Here is a 6,000-nt window from a genome sequence, read left to right on the forward strand (position 1 = left end):
CTAAATGATCTTTCAATTGATCCTAACAACTTTCAAGTGCGATCAGCTAACAGCCGGCTTCATACTGTATTTATTTATTTAACTCAATTTTATTATCAACGATTGCCTAATGCATATAACGTGCATGTTGACATAGAGTAGAAACAATGTACTCTTTGACATAGAGTAAACGTGCGTACTAAAAAATATATTAACGAATACATGCGATATAATTTAAATTTAATAAACGCCTTATTATTGACAATATTACGCGATTTAAGATTTCTGCAAACAATTTTGGTTTTTTTTATATGTTATCGTTTTATATATTTGCTTTATAATAAACATTTAAAAACCTTCTCAAGACTAAATAAAAAATATATTATAATACGTTTAATACTGGCAACAATAAAGTTTTCGACGAAAAATTTTTTCGTTGTCTCATTCTGGATGCTTATCATAAATTACGACTTAACATGAGTTGGAAATCTTGAGATTGCATTTTATAAAACTTTCCCATTTTAGTCGCGTTTACACGTGAAATATGGACTGCAGTTATTTTTGTGATTTAAAAGATAACACTTTCATAGATGGTTATCATAAAGCAGCGTTTCTCTCTTACACTTCTGCACATTTACTAAAGGAAAAATACTGATGAACTCCCAGAGTCTGTTTACGAAAAACACATGATAAGTGGTGATTCCTACTGGACTGATCGAATCTACATAATCGATTAAGGACTTACAGGAATATATTTTGATACTATTGATTCCACCGGAACAATAGGAGAATATCCTTTTTGGTCGATTAATCCATAGGCTAACCTACCCACCGGAAAAAACCCGTGGCCTTTCCTTTTGGGCGAATAGCGGATTTTCAGTACCATTTTTTCTGCAAATGTAATGAAACATGTTTATGTGTTTACGAAGAAACAATATCCTAATGTAACTATCCCCTTTAAGGTACGTGTCCATTGGCCCGCGCCGGACACACCGCACGCATGGCCTGCATTGAATTTTAGCATGTATGATTTGACATAGTACCGCGTTCATTATCCGCGCCGCCCGCATCGCATCAAGACAAAGCAAATCCGTGCGTGCGGTCCGTCCGGTGCGGGTAATTGGACGCATACCTTACGTAACTAGTGTAAATTATTGTATAGAAGTTACTTTTAATATAAAAAAATAATTGACACTTATTACACGATTGTTCCGTTTTAATTTAGAAAAGCATCGGACACGATAGAAGGCATTGACTGTTTAACAAAAAATATGGCGTTGCTTTTTCATAACGGTGACTTTCGAATATTAATTATTAGTTCATTAGTAATTATCAGTGCAGACAGAACATGTACGGAAGCGATTGAATTCATTATTTCACGTTATAGTGTAACGTGCGCGAAATGTTGCGTGTCGGCGCCGCGGAAACATGTCTTGTGCTTACATTTCTTAACCGTTAATTCTTATTACCAAAACTATAAAAATAAATACATTTAAAACCAGCTTTAAGAAGAGCAGTTTTTAATGTAATTTTTTTTTATTATAAGGTTGCAAACGAGCAACCGGCCACCTACATTCGCCAAAATAGTGAAGCGACCGTTGTCCACAGACATCAGCATTGAAGATGCATTGCCCATCTTTAATCGACGGAGGAGGAGACATCTTTCAAATCCACTTCCCTTTCCCATCCTTTCCTCTATTTTGATTAGCGTTGTTACTTTCATAACATGATATATCAAACCTAACACATCTTTCTCATCTTTGACAATCATCTCCATATTTTAGTCGATTTATACTAAGTATTTGTGATGAATGAACTAAGTATATACTAATCTACAGGAATCTCTTTTTGGTGTAACAGAAAAAACGTCAATATGTTCTATTTTTAAACACAAAAAGGCGGAGGTTGTCATCATCTATTCATTTAATTTAATTCAAACATACGCATCGTCGGGATTATGTTTTATAACATTAATTGTCCTCCATTACATTGTACAATTACAATGACTAGATGGAGATTAAGCTGACAATACTTCCATAAACATTTATCATTACTTTATAATATAACAAACCATTCTATGTTTTATTGCGTAATTAATTTAAATACGTCTTTAGAAAGTCAAATAAAGACATTAGAAGCTACAGAAAGGACCGTTAAAATTGATTAAAAAATATTAAAGCAATAAAAAATTGTAGGAACATGTGACATTTTTTTAAATATAATTACACAATCAATGAACAATCTTCTCCTTACTTGTCTTACCTTACAACAGACGCTAAGATAATTTTATTGAGATTTTTATTTACGGATATCCATAAAGGTCGATCCCTTCCGCCCTATTCCCACAGAACCCGACAAACTTTGATGCATTTCGTGGAATGCACACATCTGCATCGTTTTATACTCACAGCACTTCCACTTATTTTCGACCTTACAAGAAATAGTACAATGTGCCAAGCCAACGTAATATTTTCTATTAAACCACCTTGGCTTAAAAGACTTGTTAGCAGGCCATAAAATCTTAAAAAAAGTGAAACCTTGTCTTCAGTTTCTAGCTCTAGTAAGCAGTAATTTGAACACAATATTGTTCAGTAGAAAGCAATGAATGAGTCGTAAATAATACCTGGAATACTTGTTGGGATATTGTCAGGTCAATGGCATTAAACGATTTGACATTTGTAACAAAACAAGGTCAATAACCTTAGTAAGAGGAACCTTTGTAAATGATAATACGGTGCCAATCAGGATTTTGTCACAACAATGATGCACACATAAAAAATGCTTCTTTCAGAAAATAACTCGTTTTGTTTATTTTTACAACCTTGAATTCCCTTGTAACTGAAATTAAAGAGAAAATTTTGGCGGCAAAAAAAGAACTATAGTTCAGACTAGTAAATTAATTTAGCTTTTTTTGTAGTTAACTACCAGTTTTATCAGGGATTTATATTTTAAGAAATTTTCAAAGGGATTTAATCCGATTTTATAAAACACTGATACATAATTCCCCGTGGTACGCCGGGGGAGTACGAGAGGGGATTTACTCCAATCTCACATTTTAGATTGACCTAATTATTTATCTACATTTATCTATTCACCGGTGATTAATGAAGGTACATACATATTGGTATTTTACTTGCACCCTACTCCACCTTATCTGTTTCCACATGTTTTTCATCAACTTGCCGTATTCGGCAAGACCGGTATCGCCCCTCTTCCCCTTATATGGTGTTCGTGTTGATCAAAAGGGCTTCTTTCATCGAAACGAATAAATTAATGACATTGGATGACAATTTAAACATAGTACAATAGTGTTCATTTGTTTGAATTTTAAATTGTTTTTTTTAGAATTACCTAAAATTAGATAATGTTAATATGTATTTAAACAAGATAAAATATTTATAATAATGTTACAATATTGCAAACGACCAGGTTTTTTAACTGAAACTTTCTCTTTTTATCTGTATTAAACGTGTGATAAAAATAATTACGTTTACATTGGAAGGTTATACCTATATAAACAATACGTACCTACAGAAACGAGTAATGAAAAATGCATTTACAACCGTTCAATTAAATGCATTTGTATGCGTCAGCTTACAAAATACAATGCAAACATAAAACTCGCATTAAAAGTTCAACAATAGCCAGAAAATAGTGCTAAAAACGAACAAATACACACGTGTACTCATTTCATAGATTAAAAAGTAATTTAAGGGCTGGTTTACACTCACCTAGATTTGAGGCGCGCAACAGTACCGTTAGAGCCACACAAACACCGTACTCATTCACAATAATACAGCACAGATTGATAACAATTAACAACAACCGAGCCGCAGATCCGCGACCAACCGTCGACCGCCGGCTGCGTACACCGACTGCCGCTGCCTCGCCGCCAGCACTCGCCCGCCGCCTCAGATAACTGAATCAAGATAATGCACTAAGGTAAAAGCAAGCGATCTAAAGCAGTGTTCACATTCGCGCCACAATGCCATTCATGACTTTTTTATAAGTTTTTTTATAACGTTCTGGCCACCTGCAGCTTACTGACTCAAAATAACCCTTATGAGTCAGTCGGGTATCTTTTCAATTTTTACAAAAAAAAACAATTCCAAATGACACAGAAATATAAAGCTTTTGGCACGATTATAAATATGTGTGTGTTTGTAGATATGCAACTTAATTTATGACGATCTGAACAAATTATTTTTTTGGACTGTCATAGGTCAATCAGGTTTTTTTTTTTCAGTACAGGCAACATGTATACAGAATCGTTTATAACCTTTAGATGACTTAATACTTTCTTCTTGAAGGTCTCTAAGAAGCTCGTAGTTGAACAAACACCATTGTTGGGAGTCAATTCCAGTTTTACCGTACGTGGCGAAACCGCCTCGAGCTACGTGCAGATTGCGAAACATCAAGGTACGTACTGTTTTCGGCAAACGAGTCTTTAATTTGTTGAATCCATTCTGTTTCTTACTTCATCATCAAATTAATCTTTTCGCAATATTGAGACTAATATAATCTTATTTTAATTTTTTCAACGTCTTATTTATGACTAAATTAGTTATAATATCCATTAGTGACATCTGTTTAAAGAATATTCAGTAATGTTCTATATCCGTTCTAAATTTTAATAAGGTGTGTTGAACTGTAGCAGAATTACGTAGTTAATATATTGTTAAAACAAACGTATTTTACTGTAAGTATTTCTGGGATCAAAACTGCCTATATGTTCTTCCAGACAATGTTTTCCATCTATGCCAAATTTTAGAAAGATCCGTTAAGCTTGAAGATATCTTCCGACAAATATCCATCCATCCATACATACATTCGCGTTTATAATATTAGTAATACTATAGTTTTGTTCTAAGTATTATTAGTAGTAAGTACACTACAATAGACAATAGTGGAAAAACCTTTTTATCTAATACAGTTGACCTGTGGTGAGGTGACATCTTAGCTTTTATACGTTAATTAAGGATGCAGCCGTTTGGAAATAATTAGGTTAGATCAGTGGTTCCTAAAGTTATTTTGTCTACTGCCCACTTGGAGAATAAATATTTTTTTAGCGCCCCCATATTTTCACATATTTAAAAACCACTATAACTTCAAATTAAATTAATTAATTATTGTAGCCTATAAATGTATATTAACGGAGAATTCTAATCGAAAAAAAACTTTTACTATAACCCGCAACTTGAAACCTGTAGCGCCCACAAGGAGGCGTTATCGCCCACTTTGGGAAAGACTGGCTTAGATTATGAAGAATTAAGAGAAGAGACGAGAACAATACAGTTCATGTTCTATTAAATCCAGGTCTACAAACTCGAGCATCCAAATTCCTTAAATAAGAATATTTTTTAGTCTAAAAGTAAAATCAAATAATTAAAAAATTCCTTAAAATTGAAATTTTGGAAACAATAAACTTGCATCTTGTTAACGTGTACAATGGAATGGTGACATTTAGTACAATATCTAGTTAAATTCAAGGACCCCTCTAATGTCAAGAGAACGGCAATACGTTGCGTGTTGCGTTTTACCTTAAAATTGCATTAGCACCGCAAATACGACATAACATTTTAATGTATTTTATTACTGTGAGTTTACACAGCCGCAACACATGTGGAAAAACAAACGTAATCTCGTTCATACTCTTTGAAAAAACAAACATAACAATACTTTTTTGTAAATGTCTTTTGACAGTGGAAACCGACAGTTACAGATATTTGCACGAGTTTGTTTTGTTTCACGATGAAATTGTTTTAAAGTTCTGTACTGTAAATTGTAGTATTGTTTTGCGTAAGTATTTTTGCAATAATGCGAAATATGAGGATGTCAATAATACTGTTATTTAATTAATTATTAAAAATATTTTAATACAATAGTTAATAAGTGTTTTCCTATTGTTACAATATTGTAATTATATAGTACAATGTAAATTATTATATTCATTAAAGAATTTGCCCGCGACATCGTCGGCGCGGAACGTAAAATATATCTTGCTAGCATTATAAGTGCGAA

The 6,000-nt window shown here is 33.1% G+C and overlaps 1 protein-coding gene across 2 annotated transcripts in view; it reads right to left on the reverse strand.

The window, feature by feature from the left end:
- IP3K2 (Inositol 1,4,5-triphosphate kinase 2) overlaps nt 1-3,866 on the reverse strand; it is a 91,509-nt gene extending 87,643 nt beyond the window's left edge. For both annotated transcript variants that reach the window (XM_013306669.1, XM_013306668.1), the window contains exon 1: nt 3,711-3,866. The gene's annotated coding sequence lies outside the window, so the exon portion shown is untranslated. The remainder of the gene's footprint in view (nt 1-3,710) is intronic.
- Between the last annotated feature and the right edge of the window lie 2,134 nt (nt 3,867-6,000).

This window comes from Papilio xuthus, unplaced genomic scaffold, assembly GCF_000836235.2.
Source record: "Papilio xuthus unplaced genomic scaffold, Pxut_1.1 DF828177.1, whole genome shotgun sequence".
NCBI lineage: Eukaryota > Metazoa > Arthropoda > Insecta > Lepidoptera > Papilionidae > Papilio > Papilio xuthus.